This window comes from Ambystoma mexicanum, chromosome 7q (assembly GCF_040938575.1).
Source record: "Ambystoma mexicanum isolate Mex_15411 chromosome 7q, UKY_AmexF1_1, whole genome shotgun sequence".
Taxonomy (NCBI): Eukaryota; Metazoa; Chordata; class Amphibia; order Caudata; family Ambystomatidae; genus Ambystoma; species Ambystoma mexicanum.
Window position 1 is genome coordinate 1098821139 of NC_090941.1, and position 15133 is coordinate 1098836271.

Sequence of the window (15133 nt, forward strand, 5' to 3'; positions counted from 1 at the left end):
GGTCAGGGCCGGCCTTCTCACCCTCGCTTAGCGGGGCTTCCAGAACAGGCCCAAGCCCTGCCCTCTGGCTCGCAACTCATACTTACCTGGCAGGGGAGCATCTGTGATCAGCAAGGCAGAGCTCCCAGGGTGAGACTCCTCCATTGCACATCGGATTTGCTGACCCCTGCGATGTCCCCAAATGCGGGATTCTCGACTGCATTATTTCTGGTAGTGGGGGACTGCGTTCGCGCTTTCCCCTGATTTATTGGTGAAAGAAAGAAAGAGTTTAGTGTGCGAGTCAGGTTGTTTGCACACAGGGCCCAAGCTCGTGCAGCAGAGTTTATTTTGCTGCAGTCAAGAGGGCCAGCCCTGGGCCGTTCAGGGGTCCACAGGCCTGATGGATTGGTGAAATAAAAAAATGTGAAAGTCATGTGTGTCATGTGTAGGTTGGGCCCCTGAATGTTGCTGCGGTCAAGAGGGCCAGCATTCACTGGAGGGGTGAAGTGCACAGGTGCCTAACCCCAGACTTGTGCGCCCCATGATATCAGGTGCCCCGGTAGTTCTTGAAGCCAGCCTGCCCTGCCCGGGCTCTGCTTTCGCGCCCAGGCCCTCCAACCTAAGGAAGGCCCAGCCAGCTCCTGGGGTTTTGGGGGCAGGGGTGAGACTGGCTCCCGGCCGCCGCTGCCGCCCGCCCCGTCCGAGCACCGATCGGGCACGATCGGGCCTTGCCTTCACGGCCTTGCCGTGTCCTGGCGGGGGGCACCCCACCCGAGACGCTCTTGTTAAGCGGGGTGACCTGTCGGCTCAGGAGGGCCATGGACCCGCCTGGGGCCGACAGGCCAGTGGGCCCACTGCGCCAGGCCTGCTCGCTTTCCGACTGGGCCTGCTGGCTGGCAGCCAGGTCCGAATTTATGCAAATCTCAGGCCGAGCAGGGCCTGGTGGGAGACATGAACTGTGCCACAATGTGCCTCTTCTGCTGGGCTCTGCCTGCCGGAGCTTCCCCCTGCACGTGGGACAGGCAGCTCCGCAGACGCTCAGGGCTTCCGGGAGGGCTGGGGCTGGGTCAGGGCCGGCCTTCTCACCCTCGCTTAGCGGGGCTTCCAGAACAGGCCCAAGCCCTGCCCTCTGGCTCGCAACTCATACTTACCTGGCAGGGGAGCATCTGTGATCAGCAAGGCAGAGCTCCCAGGGTGAGGCTCATCCATTGCACATCGGATTTGCTGACCCCTGCGATGTCCCCAAATGCGGGATTCTCGACTGCATTATTTCTGGTAGTGGGGGACTGCGTTCGCGCTTTCCCCTGATTTATTGGTGAAAGAAAGAAAGAGTTTAGTGTGCGAGTCAGGTTGTTTGCACACAGGGCCCAAGCTCGTGCAGCAGAGTTTATTTTGCTGCAGTCAAGAGGGCCAGCCCTGGGCCGTTCAGGGGTCCACAGGCCTGATGGATTGGTGAAATAAAAAAATGTGAAAGTCATGTGTGTCATGTGTAGGTTGGGCCCCTGAATGTTGCTGCGGTCAAGAGGGCCAGCATTCACTGGAGGGGTGAAGTGCACAGGTGCCTAACCCCAGACTTGTGCGCCCCATGATATCAGGTGCCCCGGTAGTTCTTGAAGCCAGCCTGCCCTGCCCGGGCTCTGCTTTCGCGCCCAGGCCCTCCAACCTAAGGAAGGCCCAGCCAGCTCCTGGGGTTTTGGGGGCAGGGGTGAAACTGGCTCCCGGCCGCCGCTGCCGCCCGCCCCGTCCGAGCACCGATCGGGCACGATCGGGCCTTGCCGTGTCCTGGCGGGGGGCACCCCACCCGAGACGCTCTTGTTAAGCGGGGTGACCTGTCGGCTCAGGAGGGCCATGGACCCGCCTGGGGCCGACGGGCCAGTGGGCCCACTGCGCCAGGCCTGCTCGCTTTCCGACTGGGCCTGCTGGCTGGCAGCCAGGTCCGAATTTATGCAAATCTCAGGCCGAGCAGGGCCTGGTGGGAGACATGAACTGTGCCACAATGTGCCTCTTCTGCTGGGCTCTGCCTGCCGGAGCTTCCCCCTGCACGTGGGACAGGCAGCTCCGCAGACGCTCAGGGCTTCCGGGAGGGCTGGGGCTGGGTCAGGGCCGGCCTTCTCACCCTCGCTTAGCGGGGCTTCCAGAACAGGCCCAAGCCCTGCCCTCTGGCTCGCAACTCATACTTACCTGGCAGGGGAGCATCTGTGATCAGCAAGGCAGAGCTCCCAGGGTGAGGCTCATCCATTGCACATCGGATTTGCTGACCCCTGCGATGTCCCCAAATGCGGGATTCTCGACTGTATTATTTCTGGTAGTGGGGGACTGCGTTCGCGCTTTCCCCTGATTTATTGGTGAAAGAAAGAAAGAGTTTAGTGTGCGAGTCAGGTTGTTTGCACACAGGGCCCAAGCTCGTGCAGCAGAGTTTATTTTGCTGCAGTCAAGAGGGCCAGCCCTGGGCCGTTCAGGGGTCCACAGGCCTGATGGATTGGTGAAATAAAAAAATGTGAAAGTCATGTGTGTCATGTGTAGGTTGGGCCCCTGAATGTTGCTGCGGTCAAGAGGGCCAGCATTCACTGGAGGGGTGAAGTGCACAGGTGCCTAACCCCAGACTTGTGCGCCCCATGATATCAGGTGCCCCGGTAGTTCTTGAAGCCAGCCTGCCCTGCCCGGGCTCTGCTTTCGCGCCCAGGCCCTCCAACCTAAGGAAGGCCCAGCCAGCTCCTGGGGTTTTGGGGGCAGGGGTGAAACTGGCTCCCGGCCGCCGCTGCCGCCCGCCCCGTCCGAGCACCGATCGGGCACGATCGGGCCTTGCCGTGTCCTGGCGGGGGGCACCCCACCCGAGACGCTCTTGTTAAGCGGGGTGACCTGTCGGCTCAGGAGGGCCATGGACCCGCCTGGGGCCGACGGGCCAGTGGGCCCACTGCGCCAGGCCTGCTCGCTTTCCGACTGGGCCTGCTGGCTGGCAGCCAGGTCCGAATTTATGCAAATCTCAGGCCGAGCAGGGCCTGGTGGGAGACATGAACTGTGCCACAATGTGCCTCTTCTGCTGGGCTCTGCCTGCCGGAGCTTCCCCCTGCACGTGGGACAGGCAGCTCCGCAGACGCTCAGGGCTTCCGGGAGGGCTGGGGCTGGGTCAGGGCCGGCCTTCTCACCCTCGCTTAGCGGGGCTTCCAGAACAGGCCCAAGCCCTGCCCTCTGGCTCGCAACTCATACTTACCTGGCAGGGGAGCATCTGTGATCAGCAAGGCAGAGCTCCCAGGGTAAGGCTCATCCATTGCACATCGGATTTGCTGACCCCTGCGATGTCCCCAAATGCGGGATTCTCGACTGTATTATTTCTGGTAGTGGGGGACTGCGTTCGCGCTTTCCCCTGATTTATTGGTGAAAGAAAGAAAGAGTTTAGTGTGCGAGTCAGGTTGTTTGCACACAGGGCCCAAGCTCGTGCAGCAGAGTTTATTTTGCTGCAGTCAAGAGGGCCAGCCCTGGGCCGTTCAGGGGTCCACAGGCCTGATGGATTGGTGAAATAAAAAAATGTGAAAGTCATGTGTGTCATGTGTAGGTTGGGCCCCTGAATGTTGCTGCGGTCAAGAGGGCCAGCATTCACTGGAGGGGTGAAGTGCACAGGTGCCTAACCCCAGACTTGTGCGCCCCATGATATCAGGTGCCCCGGTAGTTCTTGAAGCCAGCCTGCCCTGCCCGGGCTCTGCTTTCGCGCCCAGGCCCTCCAACCTAAGGAAGGCCCAGCCAGCTCCTGGGGTTTTGGGGGCAGGGGTGAGACTGGCTCCCGGCCGCCGCTGCCGCCCGCCCCGTCCGAGCACCGATCGGGCACGATCGGGCCTTGCCTTCACGGCCTTGCCGTGTCCTGGCGGGGGGCACCCCACCCGAGACGCTCTTGTTAAGCGGGGTGACCTGTCGGCTCAGGAGGGCCATGGACCCGCCTGGGGCCGACGGGCCAGTGGGCCCACTGCGCCAGGCCTGCTCGCTTTCCGACTGGGCCTGCTGGCTGGCAGCCAGGTCCGAATTTATGCAAATCTCAGGCCGAGCAGGGCCTGGTGGGAGACATGAACTGTGCCACAATGTGCCTCTTCTGCTGGGCTCTGCCTGCCGGAGCTTCCCCCTGCACGTGGGACAGGCAGCTCCGCAGACGCTCAGGGCTTCCGGGAGGGCTGGGGCTGGGTCAGGGCCGGCCTTCTCACCCTCGCTTAGCGGGGCTTCCAGAACAGGCCCAAGCCCTGCCCTCTGGCTCGCAACTCATACTTACCTGGCAGGGGAGCATCTGTGATCAGCAAGGCAGAGCTCCCAGGGTGAGGCTCATCCATTGCACATCGGATTTGCTGACCCCTGCGATGTCCCCAAATGCGGGATTCTCGACTGCATTATTTCTGGTAGTGGGGGACTGCGTTCGCGCTTTCCCCTGATTTATTGGTGAAAGAAAGAAAGAGTTTAGTGTGCGAGTCAGGTTGTTTGCACACAGGGCCCAAGCTCGTGCAGCAGAGTTTATTTTGCTGCAGTCAAGAGGGCCAGCCCTGGGCCGTTCAGGGGTCCACAGGCCTGATGGATTGGTGAAATAAAAAAATGTGAAAGTCATGTGTGTCATGTGTAGGTTGGGCCCCTGAATGTTGCTGCGGTCAAGAGGGCCAGCATTCACTGGAGGGGTGAAGTGCACAGGTGCCTAACCCCAGACTTGTGCGCCCCATGATATCAGGTGCCCCGGTAGTTCTTGAAGCCAGCCTGCCCTGCCCGGGCTCTGCTTTCGCGCCCAGGCCCTCCAACCTAAGGAAGGCCCAGCCAGCTCCTGGGGTTTTGGGGGCAGGGGTGAAACTGGCTCCCGGCCGCCGCTGCCGCCCGCCCCGTCCGAGCACCGATCGGGCACGATCGGGCCTTGCCGTGTCCTGGCGGGGGGCACCCCACCCGAGACGCTCTTGTTAAGCGGGGTGACCTGTCGGCTCAGGAGGGCCATGGACCCGCCTGGGGCCGACGGGCCAGTGGGCCCACTGCGCCAGGCCTGCTCGCTTTCCGACTGGGCCTGCTGGCTGGCAGCCAGGTCCGAATTTATGCAAATCTCAGGCCGAGCAGGGCCTGGTGGGAGACATGAACTGTGCCACAATGTGCCTCTTCTGCTGGGCTCTGCCTGCCGGAGCTTCCCCCTGCACGTGGGACAGGCAGCTCCGCAGACGCTCAGGGCTTCCGGGAGGGCTGGGGCTGGGTCAGGGCCGGCCTTCTCACCCTCGCTTAGCGGGGCTTCCAGAACAGGCCCAAGCCCTGCCCTCTGGCTCGCAACTCATACTTACCTGGCAGGGGAGCATCTGTGATCAGCAAGGCAGAGCTCCCAGGGTGAGGCTCATCCATTGCACATCGGATTTGCTGACCCCTGCGATGTCCCCAAATGCGGGATTCTCGACTGTATTATTTCTGGTAGTGGGGGACTGCGTTCGCGCTTTCCCCTGATTTATTGGTGAAAGAAAGAAAGAGTTTAGTGTGCGAGTCAGGTTGTTTGCACACAGGGCCCAAGCTCGTGCAGCAGAGTTTATTTTGCTGCAGTCAAGAGGGCCAGCCCTGGGCCGTTCAGGGGTCCACAGGCCTGATGGATTGGTGAAATAAAAAAATGTGAAAGTCATGTGTGTCATGTGTAGGTTGGGCCCCTGAATGTTGCTGCGGTCAAGAGGGCCAGCATTCACTGGAGGGGTGAAGTGCACAGGTGCCTAACCCCAGACTTGTGCGCCCCATGATATCAGGTGCCCCGGTAGTTCTTGAAGCCAGCCTGCCCTGCCCGGGCTCTGCTTTCGCGCCCAGGCCCTCCAACCTAAGGAAGGCCCAGCCAGCTCCTGGGGTTTTGGGGGCAGGGGTGAAACTGGCTCCCGGCCGCCGCTGCCGCCCGCCCCGTCCGAGCACCGATCGGGCACGATCGGGCCTTGCCGTGTCCTGGCGGGGGGCACCCCACCCGAGACGCTCTTGTTAAGCGGGGTGACCTGTCGGCTCAGGAGGGCCATGGACCCGCCTGGGGCCGACGGGCCAGTGGGCCCACTGCGCCAGGCCTGCTCGCTTTCCGACTGGGCCTGCTGGCTGGCAGCCAGGTCCGAATTTATGCAAATCTCAGGCCGAGCAGGGCCTGGTGGGAGACATGAACTGTGCCACAATGTGCCTCTTCTGCTGGGCTCTGCCTGCCGGAGCTTCCCCCTGCACGTGGGACAGGCAGCTCCGCAGACGCTCAGGGCTTCCGGGAGGGCTGGGGCTGGGTCAGGGCCGGCCTTCTCACCCTCGCTTAGCGGGGCTTCCAGAACAGGCCCAAGCCCTGCCCTCTGGCTCGCAACTCATACTTACCTGGCAGGGGAGCATCTGTGATCAGCAAGGCAGAGCTCCCAGGGTGAGGCTCATCCATTGCACATCGGATTTGCTGACCCCTGCGATGTCCCCAAATGCGGGATTCTCGACTGTATTATTTCTGGTAGTGGGGGACTGCGTTCGCGCTTTCCCCTGATTTATTGGTGAAAGAAAGAAAGAGTTTAGTGTGCGAGTCAGGTTGTTTGCACACAGGGCCCAAGCTCGTGCAGCAGAGTTTATTTTGCTGCAGTCAAGAGGGCCAGCCCTGGGCCGTTCAGGGGTCCACAGGCCTGATGGATTGGTGAAATAAAAAAATGTGAAAGTCATGTGTGTCATGTGTAGGTTGGGCCCCTGAATGTTGCTGCGGTCAAGAGGGCCAGCATTCACTGGAGGGGTGAAGTGCACAGGTGCCTAACCCCAGACTTGTGCGCCCCATGATATCAGGTGCCCCGGTAGTTCTTGAAGCCAGCCTGCCCTGCCCGGGCTCTGCTTTCGCGCCCAGGCCCTCCAACCTAAGGAAGGCCCAGCCAGCTCCTGGGGTTTTGGGGGCAGGGGTGAGACTGGCTCCCGGCCGCCGCTGCCGCCCGCCCCGTCCGAGCACCGATCGGGCACGATCGGGCCTTGCCTTCACGGCCTTGCCGTGTCCTGGCGGGGGGCACCCCACCCGAGACGCTCTTGTTAAGCGGGGTGACCTGTCGGCTCAGGAGGGCCATGGACCCGCCTGGGGCCGACGGGCCAGTGGGCCCACTGCGCCAGGCCTGCTCGCTTTCCGACTGGGCCTGCTGGCTGGCAGCCAGGTCCGAATTTATGCAAATCTCAGGCCGAGCAGGGCCTGGTGGGAGACATGAACTGTGCCACAATGTGCCTCTTCTGCTGGGCTCTGCCTGCCGGAGCTTCCCCCTGCACGTGGGACAGGCAGCTCCGCAGACGCTCAGGGCTTCCGGGAGGGCTGGGGCTGGGTCAGGGCCGGCCTTCTCACCCTCGCTTAGCGGGGCTTCCAGAACAGGCCCAAGCCCTGCCCTCTGGCTCGCAACTCATACTTACCTGGCAGGGGAGCATCTGTGATCAGCAAGGCAGAGCTCCCAGGGTGAGGCTCATCCATTGCACATCGGATTTGCTGACCCCTGCGATGTCCCCAAATGCGGGATTCTCGACTGCATTATTTCTGGTAGTGGGGGACTGCGTTCGCGCTTTCCCCTGATTTATTGGTGAAAGAAAGAAAGAGTTTAGTGTGCGAGTCAGGTTGTTTGCACACAGGGCCCAAGCTCGTGCAGCAGAGTTTATTTTGCTGCAGTCAAGAGGGCCAGCCCTGGGCCGTTCAGGGGTCCACAGGCCTGATGGATTGGTGAAATAAAAAAATGTGAAAGTCATGTGTGTCATGTGTAGGTTGGGCCCCTGAATGTTGCTGCGGTCAAGAGGGCCAGCATTCACTGGAGGGGTGAAGTGCACAGGTGCCTAACCCCAGACTTGTGCGCCCCATGATATCAGGTGCCCCGGTAGTTCTTGAAGCCAGCCTGCCCTGCCCGGGCTCTGCTTTCGCGCCCAGGCCCTCCAACCTAAGGAAGGCCCAGCCAGCTCCTGGGGTTTTGGGGGCAGGGGTGAAACTGGCTCCCGGCCGCCGCTGCCGCCCGCCCCGTCCGAGCACCGATCGGGCACGATCGGGCCTTGCCGTGTCCTGGCGGGGGGCACCCCACCCGAGACGCTCTTGTTAAGCGGGGTGACCTGTCGGCTCAGGAGGGCCATGGACCCGCCTGGGGCCGACGGGCCAGTGGGCCCACTGCGCCAGGCCTGCTCGCTTTCCGACTGGGCCTGCTGGCTGGCAGCCAGGTCCGAATTTATGCAAATCTCAGGCCGAGCAGGGCCTGGTGGGAGACATGAACTGTGCCACAATGTGCCTCTTCTGCTGGGCTCTGCCTGCCGGAGCTTCCCCCTGCACGTGGGACAGGCAGCTCCGCAGACGCTCAGGGCTTCCGGGAGGGCTGGGGCTGGGTCAGGGCCGGCCTTCTCACCCTCGCTTAGCGGGGCTTCCAGAACAGGCCCAAGCCCTGCCCTCTGGCTCGCAACTCATACTTACCTGGCAGGGGAGCATCTGTGATCAGCAAGGCAGAGCTCCCAGGGTGAGGCTCATCCATTGCACATCGGATTTGCTGACCCCTGCGATGTCCCCAAATGCGGGATTCTCGACTGCATTATTTCTGGTAGTGGGGGACTGCGTTCGCGCTTTCCCCTGATTTATTGGTGAAAGAAAGAAAGAGTTTAGTGTGCGAGTCAGGTTGTTTGCACACAGGGCCCAAGCTCGTGCAGCAGAGTTTATTTTGCTGCAGTCAAGAGGGCCAGCCCTGGGCCGTTCAGGGGTCCACAGGCCTGATGGATTGGTGAAATAAAAAAATGTGAAAGTCATGTGTGTCATGTGTAGGTTGGGCCCCTGAATGTTGCTGCGGTCAAGAGGGCCAGCATTCACTGGAGGGGTGAAGTGCACAGGTGCCTAACCCCAGACTTGTGCACCCCATGATATCAGGTGCCCCGGTAGTTCTTGAAGCCAGCCTGCCCTGCCCGGGCTCTGCTTTCGCGCCCAGGCCCTCCAACCTAAGGAAGGCCCAGCCAGCTCCTGGGGTTTTGGGGGCAGGGGTGAAACTGGCTCCCGGCCGCCGCTGCCGCCCGCCCCGTCCGAGCACCGATCGGGCACGATCGGGCCTTGCCGTGTCCTGGCGGGGGGCACCCCACCCGAGACGCTCTTGTTAAGCGGGGTGACCTGTCGGCTCAGGAGGGCCATGGACCCGCCTGGGGCCGACGGGCCAGTGGGCCCACTGCGCCAGGCCTGCTCGCTTTCCGACTGGGCCTGCTGGCTGGCAGCCAGGTCCGAATTTATGCAAATCTCAGGCCGAGCAGGGCCTGGTGGGAGACATGAACTGTGCCACAATGTGCCTCTTCTGCTGGGCTCTGCCTGCCGGAGCTTCCCCCTGCACGTGGGACAGGCAGCTCCGCAGACGCTCAGGGCTTCCGGGAGGGCTGGGGCTGGGTCAGGGCCGGCCTTCTCACCCTCGCTTAGCGGGGCTTCCAGAACAGGCCCAAGCCCTGCCCTCTGGCTCGCAACTCATACTTACCTGGCAGGGGAGCATCTGTGATCAGCAAGGCAGAGCTCCCAGGGTGAGGCTCATCCATTGCACATCGGATTTGCTGACCCCTGCGATGTCCCCAAATGCGGGATTCTCGACTGCATTATTTCTGGTAGTGGGGGACTGCGTTCGCGCTTTCCCCTGATTTATTGGTGAAAGAAAGAAAGAGTTTAGTGTGCGAGTCAGGTTGTTTGCACACAGGGCCCAAGCTCGTGCAGCAGAGTTTATTTTGCTGCAGTCAAGAGGGCCAGCCCTGGGCCGTTCAGGGGTCCACAGGCCTGATGGATTGGTGAAATAAAAAAATGTGAAAGTCATGTGTGTCATGTGTAGGTTGGGCCCCTGAATGTTGCTGCGGTCAAGAGGGCCAGCATTCACTGGAGGGGTGAAGTGCACAGGTGCCTAACCCCAGACTTGTGCGCCCCATGATATCAGGTGCCCCGGTAGTTCTTGAAGCCAGCCTGCCCTGCCCGGGCTCTGCTTTCGCGCCCAGGCCCTCCAACCTAAGGAAGGCCCAGCCAGCTCCTGGGGTTTTGGGGGCAGGGGTGAAACTGGCTCCCGGCCGCCGCTGCCGCCCGCCCCGTCCGAGCACCGATCGGGCACGATCGGGCCTTGCCGTGTCCTGGCGGGGGGCACCCCACCCGAGACGCTCTTGTTAAGCGGGGTGACCTGTCGGCTCAGGAGGGCCATGGACCCGCCTGGGGCCGACGGGCCAGTGGGCCCACTGCGCCAGGCCTGCTCGCTTTCCGACTGGGCCTGCTGGCTGGCAGCCAGGTCCGAATTTATGCAAATCTCAGGCCGAGCAGGGCCTGGTGGGAGACATGAACTGTGCCACAATGTGCCTCTTCTGCTGGGCTCTGCCTGCCGGAGCTTCCCCCTGCACGTGGGACAGGCAGCTCCGCAGACGCTCAGGGCTTCCGGGAGGGCTGGGGCTGGGTCAGGGCCGGCCTTCTCACCCTCGCTTAGCGGGGCTTCCAGAACAGGCCCAAGCCCTGCCCTCTGGCTCGCAACTCATACTTACCTGGCAGGGGAGCATCTGTGATCAGCAAGGCAGAGCTCCCAGGGTGAGGCTCATCCATTGCACATCGGATTTGCTGACCCCTGCGATGTCCCCAAATGCGGGATTCTCGACTGCATTATTTCTGGTAGTGGGGGACTGCGTTCGCGCTTTCCCCTGATTTATTGGTGAAAGAAAGAAAGAGTTTAGTGTGCGAGTCAGGTTGTTTGCACACAGGGCCCAAGCTCGTGCAGCAGAGTTTATTTTGCTGCAGTCAAGAGGGCCAGCCCTGGGCCGTTCAGGGGTCCACAGGCCTGATGGATTGGTGAAATAAAAAAATGTGAAAGTCATGTGTGTCATGTGTAGGTTGGGCCCCTGAATGTTGCTGCGGTCAAGAGGGCCAGCATTCACTGGAGGGGTGAAGTGCACAGGTGCCTAACCCCAGACTTGTGCACCCCATGATATCAGGTGCCCCGGTAGTTCTTGAAGCCAGCCTGCCCTGCCCGGGCTCTGCTTTCGCGCCCAGGCCCTCCAACCTAAGGAAGGCCCAGCCAGCTCCTGGGGTTTTGGGGGCAGGGGTGAAACTGGCTCCCGGCCGCCGCTGCCGCCCGCCCCGTCCGAGCACCGATCGGGCACGATCGGGCCTTGCCGTGTCCTGGCGGGGGGCACCCCACCCGAGACGCTCTTGTTAAGCGGGGTGACCTGTCGGCTCAGGAGGGCCATGGACCCGCCTGGGGCCGACGGGCCAGTGGGCCCACTGCGCCAGGCCTGCTCGCTTTCCGACTGGGCCTGCTGGCTGGCAGCCAGGTCCGAATTTATGCAAATCTCAGGCCGAGCAGGGCCTGGTGGGAGACATGAACTGTGCCACAATGTGCCTCTTCTGCTGGGCTCTGCCTGCCGGAGCTTCCCCCTGCACGTGGGACAGGCAGCTCCGCAGACGCTCAGGGCTTCCGGGAGGGCTGGGGCTGGGTCAGGGCCGGCCTTCTCACCCTCGCTTAGCGGGGCTTCCAGAACAGGCCCAAGCCCTGCCCTCTGGCTCGCAACTCATACTTACCTGGCAGGGGAGCATCTGTGATCAGCAAGGCAGAGCTCCCAGGGTGAGGCTCATCCATTGCACATCGGATTTGCTGACCCCTGCGATGTCCCCAAATGCGGGATTCTCGACTGTATTATTTCTGGTAGTGGGGGACTGCGTTCGCGCTTTCCCCTGATTTATTGGTGAAAGAAAGAAAGAGTTTAGTGTGCGAGTCAGGTTGTTTGCACACAGGGCCCAAGCTCGTGCAGCAGAGTTTATTTTGCTGCAGTCAAGAGGGCCAGCCCTGGGCCGTTCAGGGGTCCACAGGCCTGATGGATTGGTGAAATAAAAAAATGTGAAAGTCATGTGTGTCATGTGTAGGTTGGGCCCCTGAATGTTGCTGCGGTCAAGAGGGCCAGCATTCACTGGAGGGGTGAAGTGCACAGGTGCCTAACCCCAGACTTGTGCGCCCCATGATATCAGGTGCCCCGGTAGTTCTTGAAGCCAGCCTGCCCTGCCCGGGCTCTGCTTTCGCGCCCAGGCCCTCCAACCTAAGGAAGGCCCAGCCAGCTCCTGGGGTTTTGGGGGCAGGGGTGAAACTGGCTCCCGGCCGCCGCTGCCGCCCGCCCCGTCCGAGCACCGATCGGGCACGATCGGGCCTTGCCGTGTCCTGGCGGGGGGCACCCCACCCGAGACGCTCTTGTTAAGCGGGGTGACCTGTCGGCTCAGGAGGGCCATGGACCCGCCTGGGGCCGACGGGCCAGTGGGCCCACTGCGCCAGGCCTGCTCGCTTTCCGACTGGGCCTGCTGGCTGGCAGCCAGGTCCGAATTTATGCAAATCTCAGGCCGAGCAGGGCCTGGTGGGAGACATGAACTGTGCCACAATGTGCCTCTTCTGCTGGGCTCTGCCTGCCGGAGCTTCCCCCTGCACGTGGGACAGGCAGCTCCGCAGACGCTCAGGGCTTCCGGGAGGGCTGGGGCTGGGTCAGGGCCGGCCTTCTCACCCTCGCTTAGCGGGGCTTCCAGAACAGGCCCAAGCCCTGCCCTCTGGCTCGCAACTCATACTTACCTGGCAGGGGAGCATCTGTGATCAGCAAGGCAGAGCTCCCAGGGTGAGGCTCATCCATTGCACATCGGATTTGCTGACCCCTGCGATGTCCCCAAATGCGGGATTCTCGACTGCATTATTTCTGGTAGTGGGGGACTGCGTTCGCGCTTTCCCCTGATTTATTGGTGAAAGAAAGAAAGAGTTTAGTGTGCGAGTCAGGTTGTTTGCACACAGGGCCCAAGCTCGTGCAGCAGAGTTTATTTTGCTGCAGTCAAGAGGGCCAGCCCTGGGCCGTTCAGGGGTCCACAGGCCTGATGGATTGGTGAAATAAAAAAATGTGAAAGTCATGTGTGTCATGTGTAGGTTGGGCCCCTGAATGTTGCTGCGGTCAAGAGGGCCAGCATTCACTGGAGGGGTGAAGTGCACAGGTGCCTAACCCCAGACTTGTGCGCCCCATGATATCAGGTGCCCCGGTAGTTCTTGAAGCCAGCCTGCCCTGCCCGGGCTCTGCTTTCGCGCCCAGGCCCTCCAACCTAAGGAAGGCCCAGCCAGCTCCTGGGGTTTTGGGGGCAGGGGTGAAACTGGCTCCCGGCCGCCGCTGCCGCCCGCCCCGTCCGAGCACCGATCGGGCACGATCGGGCCTTGCCGTGTCCTGGCGGGGGGCACCCCACCCGAGACGCTCTTGTTAAGCGGGGTGACCTGTCGGCTCAGGAGGGCCATGGACCCGCCTGGGGCCGACGGGCCAGTGGGCCCACTGCGCCAGGCCTGCTCGCTTTCCGACTGGGCCTGCTGGCTGGCAGCCAGGTCCGAATTTATGCAAATCTCAGGCCGAGCAGGGCCTGGTGGGAGACATGAACTGTGCCACAATGTGCCTCTTCTGCTGGGCTCTGCCTGCCGGAGCTTCCCCCTGCACGTGGGACAGGCAGCTCCGCAGACGCTCAGGGCTTCCGGGAGGGCTGGGGCTGGGTCAGGGCCGGCCTTCTCACCCTCGCTTAGCGGGGCTTCCAGAACAGGCCCAAGCCCTGCCCTCTGGCTCGCAACTCATACTTACCTGGCAGGGGAGCATCTGTGATCAGCAAGGCAGAGCTCCCAGGGTGAGGCTCATCCATTGCACATCGGATTTGCTGACCCCTGCGATGTCCCCAAATGCGGGATTCTCGACTGCATTATTTCTGGTAGTGGGGGACTGCGTTCGCGCTTTCCCCTGATTTATTGGTGAAAGAAAGAAAGAGTTTAGTGTGCGAGTCAGGTTGTTTGCACACAGGGCCCAAGCTCGTGCAGCAGAGTTTATTTTGCTGCAGTCAAGAGGGCCAGCCCTGGGCCGTTCAGGGGTCCACAGGCCTGATGGATTGGTGAAATAAAAAAATGTGAAAGTCATGTGTGTCATGTGTAGGTTGGGCCCCTGAATGTTGCTGCGGTCAAGAGGGCCAGCATTCACTGGAGGGGTGAAGTGCACAGGTGCCTAACCCCAGACTTGTGCGCCCCATGATATCAGGTGCCCCGGTAGTTCTTGAAGCCAGCCTGCCCTGCCCGGGCTCTGCTTTCGCGCCCAGGCCCTCCAACCTAAGGAAGGCCCAGCCAGCTCCTGGGGTTTTGGGGGCAGGGGTGAAACTGGCTCCCGGCCGCCGCTGCCGCCCGCCCCGTCCGAGCACCGATCGGGCACGATCGGGCCTTGCCGTGTCCTGGCGGGGGGCACCCCACCCGAGACGCTCTTGTTAAGCGGGGTGACCTGTCGGCTCAGGAGGGCCATGGACCCGCCTGGGGCCGACGGGCCAGTGGGCCCACTGCGCCAGGCCTGCTCGCTTTCCGACTGGGCCTGCTGGCTGGCAGCCAGGTCCGAATTTATGCAAATCTCAGGCCGAGCAGGGCCTGGTGGGAGACATGAACTGTGCCACAATGTGCCTCTTCTGCTGGGCTCTGCCTGCCGGAGCTTCCCCCTGCACGTGGGACAGGCAGCTCCGCAGACGCTCAGGGCTTCCGGGAGGGCTGGGGCTGGGTCAGGGCCGGCCTTCTCACCCTCGCTTAGCGGGGCTTCCAGAACAGGCCCAAGCCCTGCCCTCTGGCTCGCAACTCATACTTACCTGGCAGGGGAGCATCTGTGATCAGCAAGGCAGAGCTCCCAGGGTGAGGCTCATCCATTGCACATCGGATTTGCTGACCCCTGCGATGTCCCCAAATGCGGGATTCTCGACTGCATTATTTCTGGTAGTGGGGGACTGCGTTCGCGCTTTCCCCTGATTTATTGGTGAAAGAAAGAAAGAGTTTAGTGTGCGAGTCAGGTTGTTTGCACACAGGGCCCAAGCTCGTGCAGCAGAGTTTATTTTGCTGCAGTCAAGAGGGCCAGCCCTGGGCCGTTCAGGGGTCCACAGGCCTGATGGATTGGTGAAATAAAAAAATGTGAAAGTCATGTGTGTCATGTGTAGGTTGGGCCCCTGAATGTTGCTGCGGTCAAGAGGGCCAGCATTCACTGGAGGGGTGAAGTGCACAGGTGCCTAACCCCAGACTTGTGCGCCCCATGATATCAGGTGCCCCGGTAGTTCTTGAAGCCAGCCTGCCCTGCCCGGGCTCTGCTTTCGCGCCCAGGCCCTCCAACCTAAGGAAGGCCCAGCCAGCTCCTGGGGTTTTGGGGGCAGGGGTGAAACTGGCTCCCGGCCGCCGCTGCCGCC

The 15133-nt window shown here is 61.9% G+C and overlaps 15 non-coding genes across 15 annotated transcripts; all 15 read left to right on the plus strand.

Annotated features, from left to right (window-relative positions):
• Positions 1-78: 78 nt before the first annotated feature.
• LOC138528895 (U1 spliceosomal RNA) lies at positions 79-242 on the plus strand. Its single transcript, XR_011284294.1, has one exon. It is a non-coding gene; the product is annotated as a U1 spliceosomal RNA (small nuclear RNA).
• An 880-nt stretch (positions 243-1122) lies between these two features.
• LOC138529309 (U1 spliceosomal RNA) lies at positions 1123-1286 on the plus strand. The gene has a single exon (XR_011284647.1). It is a non-coding gene; the product is annotated as a U1 spliceosomal RNA (small nuclear RNA).
• Positions 1287-2152: 866 nt separating this feature from the next.
• LOC138529430 (U1 spliceosomal RNA) lies at positions 2153-2316 on the plus strand. Its single transcript, XR_011284767.1, has one exon. It is a non-coding gene; the product is annotated as a U1 spliceosomal RNA (small nuclear RNA).
• An 866-nt stretch (positions 2317-3182) lies between these two features.
• LOC138529474 (U1 spliceosomal RNA) lies at positions 3183-3346 on the plus strand. The gene has a single exon (XR_011284810.1). It is a non-coding gene; the product is annotated as a U1 spliceosomal RNA (small nuclear RNA).
• An 880-nt stretch (positions 3347-4226) lies between these two features.
• Positions 4227-4390, plus strand: LOC138529311 (U1 spliceosomal RNA). Its single transcript, XR_011284649.1, has one exon. It is a non-coding gene; the product is annotated as a U1 spliceosomal RNA (small nuclear RNA).
• An 866-nt stretch (positions 4391-5256) lies between these two features.
• LOC138529431 (U1 spliceosomal RNA) lies at positions 5257-5420 on the plus strand. Its single transcript, XR_011284768.1, has one exon. It is a non-coding gene; the product is annotated as a U1 spliceosomal RNA (small nuclear RNA).
• An 866-nt stretch (positions 5421-6286) lies between these two features.
• Positions 6287-6450, plus strand: LOC138529432 (U1 spliceosomal RNA). Its single transcript, XR_011284769.1, has one exon. It is a non-coding gene; the product is annotated as a U1 spliceosomal RNA (small nuclear RNA).
• An 880-nt stretch (positions 6451-7330) lies between these two features.
• LOC138529312 (U1 spliceosomal RNA) lies at positions 7331-7494 on the plus strand. Its single transcript, XR_011284650.1, has one exon. It is a non-coding gene; the product is annotated as a U1 spliceosomal RNA (small nuclear RNA).
• Positions 7495-8360: 866 nt separating this feature from the next.
• LOC138529313 (U1 spliceosomal RNA) lies at positions 8361-8524 on the plus strand. Its single transcript, XR_011284651.1, has one exon. It is a non-coding gene; the product is annotated as a U1 spliceosomal RNA (small nuclear RNA).
• An 866-nt stretch (positions 8525-9390) lies between these two features.
• Positions 9391-9554, plus strand: LOC138529314 (U1 spliceosomal RNA). Its single transcript, XR_011284652.1, has one exon. It is a non-coding gene; the product is annotated as a U1 spliceosomal RNA (small nuclear RNA).
• Positions 9555-10420: 866 nt separating this feature from the next.
• On the plus strand, positions 10421-10584 carry LOC138529315 (U1 spliceosomal RNA). The gene has a single exon (XR_011284653.1). It is a non-coding gene; the product is annotated as a U1 spliceosomal RNA (small nuclear RNA).
• An 866-nt stretch (positions 10585-11450) lies between these two features.
• LOC138529434 (U1 spliceosomal RNA) lies at positions 11451-11614 on the plus strand. The gene has a single exon (XR_011284771.1). It is a non-coding gene; the product is annotated as a U1 spliceosomal RNA (small nuclear RNA).
• An 866-nt stretch (positions 11615-12480) lies between these two features.
• LOC138529316 (U1 spliceosomal RNA) lies at positions 12481-12644 on the plus strand. Its single transcript, XR_011284654.1, has one exon. It is a non-coding gene; the product is annotated as a U1 spliceosomal RNA (small nuclear RNA).
• An 866-nt stretch (positions 12645-13510) lies between these two features.
• Positions 13511-13674, plus strand: LOC138529317 (U1 spliceosomal RNA). Its single transcript, XR_011284655.1, has one exon. It is a non-coding gene; the product is annotated as a U1 spliceosomal RNA (small nuclear RNA).
• Positions 13675-14540: 866 nt separating this feature from the next.
• LOC138529318 (U1 spliceosomal RNA) lies at positions 14541-14704 on the plus strand. The gene has a single exon (XR_011284656.1). It is a non-coding gene; the product is annotated as a U1 spliceosomal RNA (small nuclear RNA).
• Positions 14705-15133: the final 429 nt, after the last annotated feature.